Below are 20,668 nucleotides of genomic sequence, written 5' to 3'. Positions count from 1 at the left end.
TTCTTTTCAGTCCCACGAAGCAGGGACTATGTTTTTGTTCCCCCATTATTGACCATAACCTAATACAAAACAATGACTCAGGAATATTTCGTCCATGAATTTAAAAAAGGAAGGAAGACTAAAGCATAATATTAAACTGAATTCCCATGTGCATTGGTAAGGGCTTTAAGTTAAGCCCATGACTATAATGTGAGAGGTGATTTGGAAAATTACTCAGGCCCTGGTCGCAGAGACATGGGTCTAAGTCCCAGATCTGCGGCTCTGTGACTTTAAACAAATTACCTAACTTCTCTGCACCTCAGGTTCCCCGATCTGTAAAATAAACATAGCATTGCCTCTGACCCAGGGCTTTATTGTGAACATCGAACATTAGACCCATGGTGCTCTTAACGCTGCCCCTGGCACTGGCAAATACTGGACAAATGTTGGCCATTATGATTGTGGCTTGTTGTGTTATTATATTATTATCGTGACTATTACTGTTGAAGTCATATTAAAAGGAAAAGAATCATACAGCCAGCTGCTGCCATGGAAACCTAAGTACCCGGAAGTGGAATTGACTCTTCGTCCAGATGTTGGATGTACTGTAGCCTCTGGGATCTGCTAGAGTCTTGGCTTCCAGAATCTACCTCTGCAAACAAGATTTCTGTTCTCTTTGTCAAACTTAAACCTGAGGAGGAAGAACAAAGCACGTCATTTCAAATTCCTAATCTCTTGTGTCCAGAACCAAGACAGGAGTGTTCTGCTAACCTGGCCTGAAACTTTGAGTCAGGCAAGGTAACTCTTAAGTTTAAGTCTTAAAGGTACTTTTTTTTCCAGGTACATTTACTGATAACAGATGGGCTATTAGCTATAAGGTCTTCAGCCCTGTGGGTGTGTGTATTGCTTCTAAAGAGGCCCCCAACTGGAGAGGCAGCCTACATAGGGGGCAGGCCCACAGATTGAGATCTGGGCCCACAGCGTACTAACTGTGCCGTCCTGGGCAAATTACCTCCTTGTGCATCCAGTTTCTTCATCTGTAAAATGGGGATAATGATGACATCTACCTGAGACATTTTTATAGGAAGATTAAATGTAAAGGGCTTTGAACAGCGCCTCATGCTAAATGTTTATTAAACAAAGTGAATAACAGTACTTTGTGGCCAACTCAAACAAGAGAAATAATTATACGTTGTAACATCAGAGCTTTGAGGACCATGGCTGTGCGTATTTATTTCTGCAGTTTTGTTTCAAAGGTATTTCTTTAGGAGGGCAGTAAGGAGGCAGAAAGATANATCCCTCCTCCAAACCTCCACCACACCCACCGCTCCCAGGATGGCAATTTGTTTGACCAACAGAGAGAAGATTATTCCAAAATACACTCGGTGAAAGCTGCCTTGTGGAGGGTGGGGCCCCCAGCTTCTCTTTCACAGCAGAATCTTTGGGGATCCAGAACTTCTCACAGGACAGCCCCTGCTGTCAAGGCTTTGCCCCTGGAGTTAATTTCCACAATGTCTGCCTTTGAGACTCCCGCATGATAAGGGATGGAGGCAGGAGGCCTCAGGGCTGACAGAGGCTACTTAGCATTTGCAAGGGGAAAGGGAGCGAGCATTACCTGAACACTTCTACGTGCTAGCCTTGCGCTGGACACTTCACCTGTGATGTCTCCTTCAATCTCGGGAGGAAGGTATTAAAAGCTTCATTATGAAGCCAAGGATATTGAGTCTCTGAGAGGCATAGCATTTTCTTCAAGGTCATACAGCAGAGCTGCGCTAACAAATTACATCACTAACACATTATTAATCGTTTTACGCTAATTGCATTAATGAAATGCACTGATCACTTACTAGGTCCCAGGCTCCTCACCAAGTGCCTTAGCATCACACGTGGTTTCACTGAGTTCTCACCATAGATGATTGGTATTCCCATCCAGCAGATGAGAAGACTGAGGCTCTGCAGGTGAAGTAGCCTGCCCAGGGTCACTCAGCCCCTAAAGTGAGAAAGCCAGGATTCAAACCCAGATGTATCTGATGCCCCCCTTTTTGTTTCAGAAGGAGAAACTGATGTCAAACAGGATGGGATCATTCCATATTAAAAGAGATCAAATAAATATGATCAACTAAATGCAAAGCCTGATTCTGGATGGAAACTGCACTCAAGGGAAAAGTGCTATCAAGTGCGTTTTGTGCTCAACTGACAAACTTGGAATGTGGATAGTAGACCAGATAAAAATGCTGTCTCAATCTTGAATTTCTGTTGGTGGTGACTCTGCTGTGAGTGTGTGTCTCATGAATATCTTCATCCTTGGGAGACACACGGTACAGTGTGCAGACGTACAAGGCAACTTCTGCATGGGGCTCGGAAACAGTGTGTAGACAAGTGCAGGTGTGTGTACAGAGAAAAAAGGCAAATGAGGCAAAATGTTAACGATAGATGAATCTATGGGTATATTTATTTTTCTGTATGCTTAAAATTAGTTCTGAATAAGAAATTAAAAAGAGAGCAGGAGAGAGAGAGAGGAAATTGCCAGATATTGGATGATAAGTTTGTACGTATTTCCTGACTCCTACTCCAAAGATTTGACCCTTTTCTGTGCCCTGATTCTCCCCCTCTGTCTGAAATTCTACCATTATTAATTCATTCCTTCAGCTTTACGTGTCCAGTTTTCAAATGCATATACCTTCAAGAGTTATTTGTCATTCAGATCTTAAGGAAACTGATGTGGGATGTAAATACTCACTATTATTTATTGACTGCTACATGCCGGACACGGAGGTAAGCACCTTCTCTACATTGTCTCTCTTGATTGACCTAACAGTCCCAAGGACCATAAAAGGTAGTTACTCTTACTATCCTCATTTTAGAGACCCAGAAACTGGNATATAGACTAAGATAGCACTAATCATTATAACCAGCAACAAATACTATATGTTTAAATGACATTTTAAAATGAAAATGTCTGAAAAAAAAAGATAATTTCTGCCTTTCACATATGCCCTATTCCTCATGTAAAATAGAATAAAGGGGGGTGACTGGGTGGCTCAGTCCCTAAGCATCTGCCTTCAGCTCAGGGCGTGATCTCAGAGCCCTGGGATAGAGCCCCACATCCGGCTCCCTGCTCTCCACTGGGAGCCTGCTTCATCCTCTCCCACTCCCCCTGCTTGTGTTCCTTCTTTCACTGACTGTCTCTCTTTCCATCAAATAAATAAATAAAAACTTTAAAAAAAAAAAGAATAAAGGGCACAGGGCCCAAAATTAGGCAACTTACATTATTCTGTATGAACTTCTATTTATAAGCAAGTGATTTCGTGTCTAGGCCTCAGTTTTCCTGTCTATAAAATGGGGATGATATTCCTTACCCTTTGGTATGTTTCAAGCGTTAATGAGTGAGTTACAAGAAGCCCCTCACATGGTGATTGGCACACACTGTTAGCATCGTTGCCTCGCACAATGAATTCCAAGGAGTAAATTGTAAGATTAGCATGTGAAAGTCAAGTAAAGTGAATATGCCTTGAAAATTTCACATGAGAGGTATTATTTTAAAAGAATTTATATTTTAAGGAATGATGGTTAAATTTCTAGGTATGGTAATGACAGAAGGGGTATGTTTTTAAAAGGAACACTTCCAGACTGTAGGCTCTAAATGTGATTAACCACTACAAAGACACAGGGATTCACAGGAGAAATGGCTGATTCCAGGTAGAGGCCTGCTTCTATCTGCTTGATAAGGTCGCACTCACCCTTCAAGGCCCAATCAAATGTTACCTTCCTTCCTCTTCTGGAAGAATTGCTTAAACATGCTTATCTAATATCTTCTTTTTATCCAGCACTGTTATTTGCGGGCTTTTGAGACTAATACATATCACTTACCAATGTTGTTCTGTAGCCTGCCTCCCCCGTCTTCATCGGAAAGATTCCTAATATTGCCAAGCCAAATCTTAGGTAAAGAGCTATGTACCCCATTTTTAAAAAACTTTACTATGGAAAAAGTTCAAATACATTCAAAAGTAGAAGTACAGTGAACTCACATGTATCCATAGCTATCAACTCATGACCAAACTTGTTTCCTTTCTATTGTCCCCAACTCCTTTGTCAACATGATTTTGGAACAAATTTTAAACATCCTGGTTTTTTTTATTTGTAAATATTTCTATGTATTCATACCCTGGTGAATACCAGCTGTGCTTTCAAGGCTGCTGCTAGCCCACAGGGGCGTTTGTGAGAGTGACGACAGGGAAGGGCAGCCCTCCACAGCTCAGCACATCCCATCTCCAGCAGCCCCTCTGGTGGGGGAAGCAGTACCAAACGCAGTGAGGAGGGCGCCTTGAGGTGCTAGGGCCTGTTCTCTGCTTCTCTCCCTCTTCCAGCCACACCCAGTGACACCTCCCTTCTGGTTGGGCATGCCAGAGAGGCTGAGTGACTGGCCCGTAGTCCCAAAGGCAGCCAAAGACAAACACAGACTGATGTGCAGGGCCCCAGACACAGGAGTGTCAGTCAAGGGACTTCCGTTCCTCAGTTCTCTCTCTCTCTCTCTCTCTCTTAATTCGCCAACGTATAGTAGTACATCATTAGCTTTTGATATAATGTTCAATGATTCATTAGTTGCGTATAACACCCAGTGCTCATCACATCACATGCCCTCCTTAATGCCCATTGCCGAGTTTCCCCATCCCCCCACACACCTCCCTTTCTGCAACCCTGTTTCCCAGAGTCAAGAGTCTCCTGTGGTTTGTCTCCCTCTCTTCTTTCTTCCCCTTCAGTTTTCCCTCCCTCCCCCTATTGTCCTCCGCACTATTCCTTATGTTTCACATATGAGTGAAACCGTATGATAACCGTCTTTTTCTGATTGACTTATCTCAGTTAGCATAATACCCACCAGTTCCATCCATGTGGATGTAAATGGTAGATACTCATCTTTTCTGATGGTTGAGTAATATTCCACTGTATATATGAACCACGTCTTCTTTATCCACTCATCTGTTGAAGGACATCTCGGCTCCTTCCACAGTTTGGCTATCCTGGGCATTGCTGCTCAGTTCTTAAATTCTGTATCCAAGCCGCACCGGTGAGAGTTGGCTGTCTCTTGAATAAGGAAACAGCACCCCCTGCTGTCTCCCTGGACTATAGCCAGACTCATTTCCGTGCTTCGGATCTAGGCACGCCCCCTAACTATGCTTCTGGAGCCCAGCCAGAGCACCGCTCCCTGCCTTGTTTTGCTTGTTTGTTTGCTTTATTTCAAACAAACTTGGTGCTGAGGATTTGGAGATACCATCTAATGTATTATTGTTATTATGAATTATAATGATAAAAACAATTACCAATTATCGAACACTTCTGTGTTAAGCACTTAAATGCATTATTTAATTCTCTTAGCAATAAAGCTTATTATCCCCCTTTTGTGGATTAAGAAACTGAAAATACGGATTACTTGGTATAATGACTTTTTATTTAACAATTTAATAATAATAATTTAATAATTATTTATTTATTCATTCACTCAACACACTTGCATTTAGCACCTGCTCTATCTCAGGCTTCACAGGTGCCGTGATGACTAAGGCACGGCCTTGGCCTTGGCGAAGTCATAACAGAGTATGTAGGGGAATGAGAGCAGAAAAGAGCTAACACTGATTGAGCATCTGCCCTGGGCCCCTCTTCTCAGTGTTTTCAATTGTACTATCTCATCTCATGCCCCAACAATCCTATGAGGTAGGCGTTTCTGCATCCATTTTACAAAAGGAGAAAAACTGAGTCACAGAGAGTTCGTACCATCTGCCTAAGGTTGTACAACTGGTCAGTGGAGGAACTGGGATTTAAACTCAGTTCTCCTTGATGCCAAAGCCTTGCTTTTGGGAAGTATATATTGGAAGAAATGCTTAAAAAGGGCTTATTACAGCTTAAGAGGGGGTCAAGAAGATGGAATGAGCTCTGCCTCTTCCCAGAGGCAGGCAGATAATTCACTAAAATGGTTAGTGATCTTTGAGTCCTGTTGATCATTCATTTCCTCAATCAACCAATGAGCCAAAAAAAAAAAAAAAACCCACTCTTTCCTGGGCACCTCCTATGTGTTAGGCATCTTGCTGGAAACCAGGAGACGGGGATGGACAGGCTGGTATGATGATGCCTACCTTCATGGAACTTACAGTTGGGGGTATAAGGTAGGTCTAACATGAAATAGTGGAACTCCCAGTAAACTCTCCAGCTGGGATCAGGTGCTGGGAAGAAAGAGGAATAACAGGTGTTCTAAGGAGAGCCCTGAGACCGAGGGTGTTTTGGAAAGGTCTGACTGAGGAAGTCACATTTGAGCTGTCTAGATGGCTGGAGAGCAGAAGCTAAATGGAGTGAGCACAGGAGAGCAGCCAGACAGGAGGAAGAGCACATCTGAAAAAGTTCAAGGCCAGAGGCAGGTGGGAGCAGGAATGCTGTAGGCATAAAATCACTCTGTCAGATCACTGTTCTTGTACTTCCCTCCTTGCAGACCAGCACCAGTTTGCAAATTGGCCCCTGTCAAAGCCCACACTCCAAAGCTTTGGTGAGTCACAGTATCTGCACGTGGAAGAAATCACAGACAAGGAGGAAAGACGAGAGAAGGATGTGGGGAAGGGGAGTTGGTGAAGGCAAAGCCATGCAGAGCAACCCGGTGTGTTTGGGAAATGGCAGAGTGTTGGGTTGGGCTGGAGAGGGAGCAGCAAGGCCAGCCGGCAGCTCTCTCAGCTGTGGTGAATGAAAAATGGGGGGCTGGGCAGGCCCCGCACCACAGAAGCACCTGCCTGGGTCATTGCTCTCTTTTGAGGGCTGTAGAGCAGCCAGGGGGAGTTCCACCTGCAGGAATTGTCCTGTTTGGAGCATCTGATCACCCACCTCAGCATACTCCCTCCAAAAAGTTAAAAAAAAAAAAAAAGTAAAGAAATTAGCCTTTGATCAGATCAATACTGAAGTCACTGGCAGCTATCTATAATGTGATTAGGAAGCTCGGAAATGCAATCGCTCGGGAACTTAAATCAGTAGTAACTATTTGACTCAACATGGACATTTTAGAAGTACTCATTTTATCATCTCAAGTATGTTAGCAGCAACTCCAAGGTAAAGAATAAAATCCCCAGCATAACAGAAATCATTTCTATTTCTGAGCCCGGGGCCCACACGTTTCTCACACGATATTTACAAATGAGGAAATTGAGGATACGGCCATTATGTAGGGCACACGAATTCACACATCTAAATAGGTGGCAGATGTAGGACTCCAGCCCCGACCACCTGTCCAGCCCAGAGCCCTGCGGTGCTGCCCACCTGCGTGACAATGAACCAGTGGGTGTGGTGGGATGGCTAAAGAGCCCAGGGCAGGGCTGGGAGGCCCACGGGAAATACTTCATATCACTAAAGCATCTTCTGCACCCATGCCACCAGGGTCCTCGAAAACAATGGCAAGGAAGCTTGTAAACTCCTGGTGGGAGTAGAAATAAAAGACAATCTAAACGACTACTTTAGGAAAACACTGAAACTCAAAGGAAAGATGATACAGAAGGGTTGTTTAAGAGTAGGTGGCTGGGAAACTGGGCTGTTTAAAAATTACCCAGCAGAGGGGCGCCTGGGTGGTTCAGTCAGTTAAGTGTCTGACTTCAGCTCAGGTTGAACTCTCGGGGTCCAGGGAGGGAGCCCCATGCCCCTCCTCCCTGCTGAGCAGGGAGACTGCTTCTCCCTCCCCAGATGCCCCTCCCCTTCCCCTGCCCCTCTAATGCTCTCTCTGTCTCTCTCTCAGGTAAATAAAGACAATCTTAAAATAAATAAATAACTAAATAACTAAATAAATAAATAAATATTACCCAGCCGAACTGGCAGATGAGAAATCTGACATCTCCCTAAAATTGCCACTTACCCTTCATTGAGCATGTGCTCAGTGCCTTTCCTACACTAGTTCATTCAGCCTGATTTTCATAACTCTAGGGAGGGGGTGTGGGCATTCCCACTTTACAGATGAGAAACTCAGGTCCCGGAAGGTTGAGTGAGTGGCTCAAAGTCTTGGAGTTCTTAAGTGGGAAAGCCAGAATTTGAACCAAGTTCTAAGACTCCAGAGCCTGAAGTCTCAAGCCCAGTGCCATCTGTCTCTGCAGCTAATGCAAGGCTAAAAGCTTTGGCCAGGGAGGGGGAGCTGAGACTATTCTCAAAAGGCAGCCAGGGGCTACCCTAGGACCCATGATGTTGGGAGAGCCGACCCCTGTGTGTCTGAAATGTGAGTCTTCTTTCTGGCATTAAATGGACGGCTCCTCCTGAATGTCCTTTGATAAATTATCTGGGTGGGCCTTTGGGTAGGGTTTCCATTTCTCTTCTCAAGCGTATGTTCCATGGGATTCCTCCAAGAGTGTTTGGCCTGATAATGAACATCCATCTGAGGACAGCAGCCCAAGGTAGGTCATGATCCATGCAGGTGAGTTTCCCTCTCTCTTGGACACAGGCCACAGCACAACTCGGTGCACAGACTTGGTCAACATGGCTTGTTGGCTGAGATGAATTTGACCACAGCATGCTGGTAATCACGATCCTGACAGCATTGTCACAGTAGGAATTATCCAGGACAAATCTAGAGGAGGAAATAGGGCCAAGTGTAAATCTGAAATGTAACCTTTGTTTGCACCCTGAAGAGGAGTCTTGGAAGGGACCTTTCAATTGAGGCAGCCACCAACATTACAACCAATTGCAACCAATCATTCCTGCAAACTTCCTGCACCACTGACAGCTGGGCTATGAAGATGGCCATCCTGACTTAAGGGGACAATATTTGATAATAAATCAGTAAAGTCCTGGTCCTCCCGAAGCTCGTATTCCAGAGGGGAGAAAGACATTAGGAAAGCAAATACATAATAAATGAAACAATTAGTGAGTGTGGTAAGTATTAGGCAGGAAATAAATTGGGTGATGAGTCAGAGAATAACTGGGGGAGTGAATCTGTCAGGGTCCCAGCAGGAAATACTCAAATTGGGTAATTATTAAAGAGATAGTTTTCAAAAGTGTGGACAATTTCGGGTAGAACAGAAAGTTATGGGGGCAGTACCCCGTGGCTAAAAACAGCTGAGTTCCTTTTCTACCCCTAGCGTGAAGGGGAAGGGGAAGGAACAGTTACCAGAACCTGGAACAGGAGATCACCTGAGAGCCTGATTGACAGGATCTGTGACCTTTGGAAGCCACACCACTAGCCTCCGTGACCCAGCAGGGAGGGAACAGGACTAATAAAGAGGGCCTACCATCAGAAATGTCATTTGGAGAAAGGCCTTTGATGCTTCACTTCCATGATGAATTCTCCTGGACAAAAGGCTTGACAAAAGCCAAGTTAGGGAGAAGAGATGACCAGGAACAGAGCAGAAATGACTCAACACTCCAGTGTGTTCTCACACTGAATGCACACTCTTCAAGTACAGTAGCTTTTGAAAACAGACACTTCTGGGCCTTAACCTAATGCATACCAGTCCAGCTTAGAACAAATGGACTCTCTTCCACCTGCCTGTTCAGGATGGAGGGAGGCAGTCTCTAGACCTTGAAGGATGACATTGGGCAAGCTACTTAGCATTTCCAGGGCTCAGTTTCCTCATTTGTAAAAAGAGAGCATCAGGCTTCATGATTTCTAAGTACCAGGCAATGTTGTGCAGAGGAAGAAACACAGGCTTTGAAGCCAGCCAGCCACAAATTCAAATCCCTCTATACTAAGACTAGCTGGACGTGCTTGGGTGTACCACATCTCTGGGTCTCAGCTTTCCTCTCTGACAAATGGGAATGATAACATCTACTCAGGCCAATCATGACATTTAAACAATGTATGTAAAATCTCTAACATTCTGTGCATAGAGTAGGAGCTCCATACATGTCTACTCTGGTCCTTTAAGGCAATATAATGTAAGGTCAAGAGAGCAGTTTCCAGGGTAGACAGCAAGAGTTTGAAACCAGCTCTACTACTTCCGGGTCAGGGACCTTGGGCAAGTCAATGTCTCCAAGCCTCCGCTTCCTTATCTGTAAAACAGGAAAGGAAAAAAGAAAGCCTGCCTGCCTCTGTACGAGTGATGTCGGAATCAAATGCACTAATGCATGTCAAGCACTTTGAATACCTTCCCCCACCTGCACCCCTCATCCCTTCAACTGTAATAGTCCTTGGCTGTACATAAATTGCAAAAAGCTTTCCAGAATGTTCTCTGTGTGATTTTCTCAGTACTTTTCGTTCAAAAAAGTTACCTGGGGTTGATTAAATATGGTGTTGTCAAAATTTTCACTATAATGGGATTGTCCTCAGAAGCCCAACACCTAACCTTACTTTGCCCTGGAGGACATGCAACCTGAATGGTACACTGTGTGCCCAGCAAAGACAGCACACACCAGGAGAAAATAACCTGCGCTTATCTCAGATCCTCAGAAGGCTGCCACCCCAAGGAGTGCTGCCCCCATTCCTCAGCGTCTCAATTGATTGCCCTAACTGCTTTCTCAGCCCCCTGGTGTGGCTTTCTGTGAAGCAAAAGAAATCCAAGTGACTAAGAAGGGAGCTGCTAATTTAAATGAATAACTTGGGCAAAATGAGCCCCCCTGAAGAGCTCTGAGGGAGCTAATGGCAGCTTCTGTGTCAAGGCTGGAGTAGGGTGGTTGTTTATAGCACTCTTGGGCCAAGCATCGCTATAGCAACAAATGACTTCGCAACACTTTTGAACAGACTGTGTCTTTGAAAGAGTTTACATAATAGGCATGACTTGCGTCCTTTCTGGAAGGGATAACATAAGGACTTTTTTCTCCCCTTTTCTTAAACATGAGAACATTTGAAGGAATAACCCTTTTCAAAAGCTGTACCCTGGAGGGCGGGGGAATAGACTGGATGGGTTTGTCCCCAAATGTTAGCAATTTTATTCCCTACGTGGAGAGATTACAGTTGATTTTTTGTTTGTTTGTTTTTCTTTTTGGGTGTTTTTCTGGGTCTTCTGTGATGGTTTTAGTTTTGTAGCTAGGAAAAAATTTATATTAAAAATGATACATCAGCTATGATAAGATGTAAGCCTGGAAATGTTAGAAAGCTCAGGACCAAAATAGGAAAGGGGGTCCGTGGCCCAAAAGAAGGTGGGGCCTGGCCTCGGGAAAGGAATGACCGCTGGAAGCTTCACAGCACTACTGACTATGGCCTGGCGTTGGCTGGCTTTGACTGGGGACCAGCACCCCAAAGGTTACTGGGTGACACATGCCTGGTTGACATCTTGCTGAAGGGTGAAGGCGAACCCCGCTGACCTTGAGCTGGAGGAAGAGAGCCCCACCACTGCCCTCTGCCCCCTTCCATCACTTGATTGCGAGCATATACGCGGCAATTCTCGTAAGATCAAAACTATGTTTCTTGGTGAAGAGTGGCCATGGAGAAAAATTTAGTGGTTAATGTGTGATGTGAGGGTTTACCCAGACAGAGATCTCATGACTTAGGAGGGAAATGATATTTGAAAGACAGCCCCATGCTGTGCGGATACTGTTTTTATACCGTTAATTAGGTATTTTGTGAAGGTCTGAAGATGTATTTCTCGAAGATGCTTTTTCCAGTGATCAATATAATTGTTCGTGTGGTGGGAATGGGGTAGTGAGGAAAGTGGCAATTTCAGAGGGAAAAAAAATCTAAGACAGCAAAACTTACAGCATTCATTTATTGAGCCCCTTCTGTATACTAGGATTTCATTTAAAGGAATTCATAGTTACGCAGTAAATATTTAAGCAATGATAATATGCCATCTTATGTTCATAACCAATATAATGGTGAAGGGTAGCAGACTATGCCACCCCAAAATATGCCTCTTTGACATGAGGATTATCTGAGCTGATTGTTTTTGAGAACCTGCAGACACAGTTGAAACTATAAAACAGAGTAGAAGTTACTCTTTTGTAAGGGACATTTACATTTATAAAGAAAGTATTACGGAGGGCTTGGGTGTTACAGGCAAGCAATGACTCATGGAACACTACATCAAAAACTAATGAAGTACTGTACGGTGACTAACATAACATAATAAAATACTACTACTAATACTAATAATAATAATAAAGCCTCCATTTGTAAATGTCTTCCTCTCCGTACCAAAAAGCATGACTCTAAATCACAAGAAACTCTTACCAGTGGAGAAGGCACGGACTTCAATCTGCACAGCAAACCTTACCCTTGTTTACTGTGCTTTTCCTGGCAACCTTCCAAACAGGCCCCTCTCCTGCCCTTACCAACACCTTTCTTTTGTCTTTAGGGGGAGATGGTATATGGTATTTAAGCTGGTGACTTGGGCTATCTTGGAGGGTTACTCAGTTCCTCTGGGTATCTCCCAAGTATACATGAGATCTACATACATATTCGTAAAAACAAGACAACAGGCCCAAAATGGAGTCACTTATGTTAAGCCCCCTATCACCAAACTGAGACCTAATTGAATTATAGTTTTGGCTCTCCCAGAAATGGAATCTTAAACCAGTCCATCAGGAATCACCTGATCAGCACACGTAAGGTCATTTGCCTGATAGACCCTTGCCATCCTTAAAGGAAAGCAACCTTGCAATAGCCAACCTCCTTTTTTGCCTAATATAACTTCCTTGTTCCTGCTCCCCTCTGCCTATAAGTTTTCCGTTTTGGGTAGCTCCTCGGAGCTCCTTTCTATCAGGTGGAGGGGGAGCTGCCAGATTCATGAATCACTGAATGAGGTCAGTAAAGTCTTTAAAATTTATTCAGTTGAGTTTTTGTTTTTTAACAATGTTAATAAACTTCTGTTTGTTTTTCTCCTGTTAATCTGTCTTTTATTACAGGCAGTCTCAACCAAGAACTTAGAAGGAGAGAGGGGAAATTATTTCTTCTCTCCTACAATGGCTAAAAACCGCAGGCTTGGGTTCCGATTTGCATCCAAATCCAGTCCTGCAAATAAACAGCTGAGTGACCTTGAGCCATTTGCTCAGCTTACAGGAATAATCAGTACAGTCTGAACCCATACATCTATGATCCCAGGGCCCGGGCTTCCTTAAACCCAACAGGTTTGAATTGAAAGGATTTGTTGCTTTCTAGGGTGTTCTCAAGGCTTCTCTGCTCCATCTGGATGTCTGCCTGGCTTCAGCCACAGTTCTGGCTATGTAGTGTTCCTCTTGCAGCCCCATGTGTCCTGGAAGTCAGGCTTCGGGACACTTTGTTTGCTTAGGCTCTCCTACCTGTCTCCATTTTTAATTTTGTCAGAGCCATGAATTAAGCAAGAACCAGATTCAATTTATTAATTCCATTCCTACGCCACGATGGTGCCCAGAGGCTTGTAGGTGCACACTGTAAATCACAAAGAATAAGAATAATAATAAAGAGCTCTCTGTTGAAAGCTGCCTTAGGGGACACCTGTCAGCTTGTCAGAGACCCCCAGAGAGCCAACTTCCTCTTTCCTCATTCCAGAATAAACCACAGGAAGAGGAGTCTGTAAGTAACAGGAACTTTGAGACCAAGTGGAGAGAAATTCCCAGCCTCATCCATGTTCTTGGCTAGCCATGAAATTCTGACTCTTTTTTCCTACAAAAGTAGGAAATGTGTATATTAATGTGCCAAGCACTTAACACAGATGACCCAATGCATGTTCACAATAGGCTTATTACGTAAATACTAAAATTATCTTCACTTTACACATAAGGACACTAGATACTCAGAAAGGATAAGTAATTCTAGGATGCACAACTCATAAACTGAGGAGCTGGGATGTAAAACCAGGGCCACATGATTCCAAACCTGTGCTCTTTCAGCCACACTAGGCTACCAGAAATTTCTAGAGCCTTCTTGAAAGTCCTTGTTGAGCATTCCAGCAAAAATTCCCAGGTTGCGGTCCTGGTACAAAAGAGAATTAGGCCAATGAGAATGTTGTTTAAAACACACATTGCCCTCCAACTAGTTCCCTTCTTTAGGAGATGGGTGAAGATTTTTTATTCGCTCAGCAAACACTCCTCGGCTCCCACTCTGAGTCACCACTGGACTAAGTATTGACAATACAGGGGCAAAGAAAGCCAAGGCCCCCACAAGTTCACGGTCTGGCAGAAAAGAAAGACAAAGAAACAAATACAGTGAGTATTTTGGAGTATTCTTAAGAATACAGCGGATACATTGAGAGGATTGTGGGGAAGATGAGCTCCTAAGCAAATACCCCGTGTGACATCAGAGACACTGCAGGGGAGGAGCAGGCATATGGCCCTGCCACTTCCCAGATGAATGATATCAAGCCCTAAACTAAACCTCTCTGAGCCTTAGGGGCGCCTGGGTAGCACAGCGGTTAAGCGTCTGCCTTCAGCTCAGGGCGTGATCCCGGCGTTATGGGATCAAGCCCCACATCAGGCTCCTCTGCTACGAGCCTCCTTCTTCCTCTCCCATTCCCCTGCTTGTGTTCCCTCTCTCGTTGGCTGTCTCTATCTCTGTCGAATAAATAAATAAAATCTTAAAAAAAAAAAAACTCTCTGAGCCTCAATTCTTTCATGTATAAAATGTGTTCCCTCTCTCGTTGGCTGTCTCTATCTCTGTCGAATAAATAAATAAAATCTTAAAAAAAAAAAAAACTCTCTGAGCCTCAATTCTTTCATGTATAAAATGGGGATAATGCTATTTTGCAAGCCTGGAACAATTAAATGAGATAACATAGGCCATTTTTAACATCGCTTTCTTCCATCACCATGTATCACTCCTCAATAAGTCCGTGCTGATTCTATCTCCTAAATGCTCTCTAATCTCATTTCCATCTCTTCTGCCACCATTCTGAATGAGGCACTGCCGACTTTCCCATGGACCACACTAGACTCCTAACTGGACTTCCTGAGCCTGTTCTTTTCCTCTTTCTATCTGCTCTCCATCATGAAGCTGAGTCATCTTTCCAAACCATGAATATGATTGTATTGACCACCACCATTCCCAACCTCCACCTGTTTAAGAACACTTAGTGGCTTCCCACAGGTCTCAGGAGAGACCATAATTGTCCACACAACCTCTATTGCCCTGGCTGGGTCTCGCCTCTGTCCTTCTCTGGTCTCCTTTTGCCCTAGGCATCCCCTCGCTCCCGGCACCCCAGCCTTGCCATACATGCTTTCAAGCCGTCACATCTACTAGGCTGTCTTCTGACACAGGGTCCATGAACATGTTGTTCCCTCTGCCTAGACTGCTCTTCTCCCCTTCTGATCTCAGCCTGAATGTTCCTTCCTCAGGGACACCCTCCCTGAAAGCTGTCCCTGCCATGACATATCTTCTTCTTGGACAGTGCCTAATTTAATGATCGCTTAATATGTTTTCGTGCCATTTGTGGATCCCTAGTTTGTCTCTTCCTCCCGACCATGAGCTGTTCATGTCTGGCTCCAGAGCAGCAAGAGACCTGTTGGTTTGGGCTCATCACTAAATATCTAAAACTTGCTATCTGACACAGACACCAAGAAGAGATATTCCAGGAAGATTCGTTGCATGCATTGATGCATGGTATTCAGTAAGTTTCTAAAAATGTGAGTTCCTTTTTCCTTGCCTATGGCTCCTTATACATGCAAGTTTTAAAAATCTGATTTTGTTTTGTGGTTGTTTTAATTAAATAAATGATTTGTCTGACTCCTTAACAGTGCAGACTCCTAGAATATCCCCCCTGTACAAGAGATTGTCGGCAGAGGGCCCCAGAGGAGCAATTATTGAAGTCAGGTCAGTGGAAGGAGCAACTGCTGGGATACAGCGATCCAGTCCCAGAATCTGTCCATCCTTGAGCCCCTCAGAGAGACCACCACCAGGTGGCATACAGCAGTGGGGGTCTGGCCCCGCCATGTCCAAAATCCTTTGGATCTGGCCTCAAGAAACATAGAAATTCATAGGGTAGGAGATCAGAGGTCTGTGTAGATTATTTTAACATAAATCCACTGCTTGCTCCTTAATTTGTCAGTTTTCACACTGAAGAATTTGTAATCAAGAGCTCACACCGTTGGGTAGAATCATGCATGAGTGTTAGGGGAGATTTGCTTTCTTTGGGGGCCACTTTTCGCTTGCCAGTCAGTAGTTTTATTTCCATTTTAATTTTCAGAGCGTTTGCCCCCCAGCAACAGCCCGTGGTTTGGAATTCATGGCTCTGTTGTGTGTTTATGCACTATGCTTGCTTGTAATTGACAAATTTAAATTCTGGTCATATTTCATTTATTACACGGACCCGGGGAAAAATCCCTGACAAAAACCTAATTACAGCGAAAGTGCCACAAGGTAATTGCTGGGAAAGAACTCCTGCAGCGGCGGGGCTGAATATTTCATCCACCCATAAAACGATTATGCTGACAAGATTCTGAAAAATAATAAAATCTGTTTAATAAAAAAGAAGCAAAATATCAGTGTTTTTACACACAAAGTATTAAAACATCCTTCATTTTGGACAGATCCTAAGTCATTTGATTTTTATTCAAGTGATGATCCACAGCCCTGATGGTCCCTTTATCAGGGACCGGAGTTGCGTGATCCCTCCCACACAAAGCTGCTTGGAAGCTTTCAGGCCTGTTGTTTTCTAGAACAGCCATGAGTCTGCTTTTCAGGGCTGTGTCGGATCTTTGGTCTGTGTGCCAGCATGAGAGAGCAGACAGAACGAAGGCGGAAAGCTTAGTGTTTACATTGCTGTGGTTCATCCACTTTCTGCTTCGCTCTTATGGGGGCTGTCCCTCTTGCAGAGGGCTCAGAAGCCACGGAGGGGGACGTCTGCAGTCAGAGTGCTGCTGGGGTCCAGCAGAGCGGCAGGAGCTAATTCACAGCCTGGTTTCTCTGACTTTTAAGGATACCGCTCTAGCGGCAGTGCAATTCATTTACCCAGGCTGACCTGAACTGAACAAAAAGTCATTGAGCACATAACTACATTCCAGGAGTTAGGCTAGGCGCGGGGTACCGTAATAAACGATGAGGGGTGATGGGGAACAAGAAGTTCCTGCCCTTCCAAGAGGTATATGTTAGTGAGACAGACCCAAACAAAACCAAAAAAAGTGAAAAGAAGTGTCAATTTTAAAATGACAAATGATATCGAGTGTTCTATGGAAACAAGATGCTGGGATGGAGAATGCGGTAACATTAGATAATGGCGCCTCTAAACCCAAAAGCATGAAAAGGAGCCAGTAAGGGAGGGACGGAAGGAAACAGTTACAAAAGAGTTGTTGGCACAGGCTTGGAGTGTTTGAGGGGTGAGGGAGAGAGACCGGAGCTCAGGGTCTTATAGACGGCGTGCAGGTGGGTGCTTCTTCTCAGGGCTATAGGAAACCGCTGGAGGGTTTTAAGCTAGAGAATGATGTGATCTAATTTACATCTTAAAAAGGTCATCCAGTTGTAGTGTGTAGGGCAAGCTGATCATCCCGGGCAAGAACAGCAGTGGCAAAACCAGTGAGGACGCCCTTGGCCGCAGCACAAGTGGGGTCCGGTGGTTGTTTCCCACAGCAGGGGAACGGCAGCAGAGCTAGAAGTAGGCCGAGTTTTATGGCCAAAAATTGCATATAAAAATGTAAATGTTTGAAAAAAATCACATAACATCTCAGACCTTAGCACTAGACTTTCCATTATGATGGCAAGGGAAACGAAGCAAACAAACAAAAAGCTGAAAAAACAAAAGAAATACATACCTAAATTAGGAAGAACCAGAAACTGGAATGTCCATCCCCTCCCCACCCTCCTCCCCTCTCCCTGAGAATCAAGAGGACATGGTGAGTCTCCATGCTGCTGTGCTGGGGGGGCCTTCCACCCGAAACACTTTCCTCTCTCAAAGGGAAATTAAACGGACTGATTTTTGCTGGAAAATTATATGTATATATATAATATGTATATAAAATATACTTATATATAATGTATATTAAATTGTATATGTGTGTGTATTTTACATATATGTATAATGACTGAATTCTGGTGTCAGTGGCCAAAATAAGTTTCAACCATGGTCGTGCACATGGGATTTGTAGAAGATGCCCAGTGAGGCCCATAAGTCACTCACTATCCCTCACAATATGGTCTGCAGTCAAACTAGGTTAAGATGGAAGGAGGAAGGATTAAGAATGCAGATTTAGGGACCCCCACCTTAGACGTACTAAATCAGAGTCTTTGGGCTGAGCCCGGGAATCTGAATTTTCACGAGCTTCCTAAGTAATTGTGCACAGTAAATCCTGAGCAGGTCTGTTTTACAGTGATGGATGTTGTACCACATTGAGAGACGCCCTGGAGATTTTAAAATATAGAGACGAGGACTGGGACTAAAGTCACAGCTGGGCTATATAAATAAACACAGAGAAATGAAGTCACCCATAAATCTCACTACCCAGAGATCCTTGTTAACTTTTGGGGGTATATTCTTCCAAACTTGCTTTTGTGCATATATACATATTTTCATTTACGAAAGGTAAGTATACACTTATATTCTATTGTAATTGACTTCATGAACATAATATAATTTTTTCCTGAGGATGCTCATTTCTCATTGCATGGCTGGCTGACGAGGGTGAGGTGTAGGGAAGTGAGGGTATTGCCGGGGGGAGAAACATCTGATCAGGATCTATGTCTTTAATAAACAGGGGAAGGATTGTTGGGGAATGCTGGGCTGACGTGATAGTATTGGAAACATATTTTATTTGGGGACAGAACAGGTTTTCTCTGATTGGTGGATCTCTGGAAATAAACACAACTTGTATCATGAATATGCCTTGCTGGATAAAGGCATTTTCTAAAAAGCCAAGCACAAAGAGTGCAAGCAACTGTCAAAAACAGCACCATGCTGAATATTGTCAGCTTTTGTCCATTTGCTTTCTCAGAGACCTAGCTTCATTCTTGCATTACAGGAATATGGAAGGAAGAAGAGGGCCAAATTCTGGCACAGTAAGTGTATGTATTTTATTATTTCGGGCATCAAGCTGGAAAACTTCAATATTCTCTCTTGGCTTCCATAACTACTGACTCTACAAGCCTTCAGACTGTTTGCTTTTCTTTTTAAGGGTTGAGGGTTTGGGGAATAGGGTTGCAAAATTTAGCAAATAAAAGTACAGGATTCCCAGTTAAATTCAACTTTTAAATAAGCAAATTAATTTTTAAATATAAGTATGTGCCACACAATATTCAGGAAATACTTACAGTAAAGAAATTATTTGTTGTTTACTTAAAATTCAAATTTAAATGTGTGTCCTGTATTTTATCTGGCAACTCTATTTGGGTAGCTTCCTATTTCAGAGGAAAATGTTGGTACAGACTGTAATTTCTTTTTTTCCTCAGCTTTTTGAGGTATAATTGACAAATAACATTAAGTTTAAGGTGTACAATGGGATGATTTTATATACATAACTATTGTGAAATGTTTACCATAACAAGGTTATCCTTGACTTCACATAATAAGCATTTTATTGTTGTTATTTTTATGGTGAAAACATTAAAAGCTCTACTTTCATAGCAACTTTTAAAAACAATATAGAGTATTGTTAACAACAATCACCATTTTGGATCCTTGGAATTTATTCATCTTGCAACTGAAAATCTGTCCCCTTTCCCCAATATCTTCACTTTTCCCCCACCCCCTAGCATCTGGCAACTGCCATTCAACTGTTTGTAGGAGTTCAGTGTTTCTAGATTCCACGTATAAATCTCTGCCTGACATACTTCACTTAGCATAATGGCCTCCCTGTTTCACAAATGGCAGGATACCCTTCTTTCATATAATTTCTTAATTAGAAGTGAAAATATTTTAGTTACCGTGAGCAATGTGGATTTTTGTTAGTATCACCTTTCTGTAGTTCAGAAGTGCGCTTCTTCTGGTGAAAAAGAAAATGATTTTGCCCAATAGAACGCCAGCTGCTTGAAGAAGACAATGGGCAGGGAGCCCACCTTTCACCTCAGATCACAGTGGCCAAAGTCACGTGCCTTCTCCCTTCCTTTCCGTGATTGGCTATGAGGAGAACATGGGTTGTTCTGACACATGGAGATTACCTTGATCTATCAGATACGGGTCATGCTCCACAAGTAATGATCTAAGCATGCACTTGTCACCTCCTAAGTTTATATGCAAGAAGGCTGTATTCAGATGGGAGTTGGCGCTCCAACGGGAAGCCAGTCCCCACGCAGAGACCCTCACTTGTAATTGATGATGAACAGGGAAACAATGGGAATGGGAACTCTGAGAGCAAGTGCAAGAAGAGAGATAATTTACTCAATTTGTTTTCCTGGAAACAAAGACTTTATGTCAAGAATTCGTAATAAAACCAACTGAGGCACTCACACCCAACTCCATTAAAACGCTTAATCACCTTGTTGTTCTGTAACAACTTTTCTCTTTATGGGAGACTTTACCAGTTTTTTAATCTTCTTTATTTGATGAACATTAGAATCAACAACTGTAACCTATGCGGAGTTCCAGGAAAGTGTTGCAAACGTATTAAGGAAGATAGATTTTTTTAGGGCCTCATCTATAACAGTCTCAAGCTTTAAGTAGCAGATCATGCTTTTAAAGTTTTATTTTCTCAAGAAAAGAAATAAGAATCTATAGTTACTTAGGGAGGAAAAACACTACAATAAGTAGTCATCATTACTCTAAGACATTTTTATGAAGGAAAATACATTATTACAATCTATCTTTTTCTGAGTCCACATCTCTTTTTTCTTCTTATATCACTTATTTTAAAGAAACACAAAGTTGATTCTCCTTCTTCTCCTTCTTCTTCTTCTTCTTTTCCTTTAAAG

The sequence above is a fragment of the Ailuropoda melanoleuca genome, chromosome 3 (assembly GCF_002007445.2).
Source record: "Ailuropoda melanoleuca isolate Jingjing chromosome 3, ASM200744v2, whole genome shotgun sequence".
NCBI lineage: Eukaryota > Metazoa > Chordata > Mammalia > Carnivora > Ursidae > Ailuropoda > Ailuropoda melanoleuca.
This window is presented reverse-complemented; position numbering follows the sequence as displayed.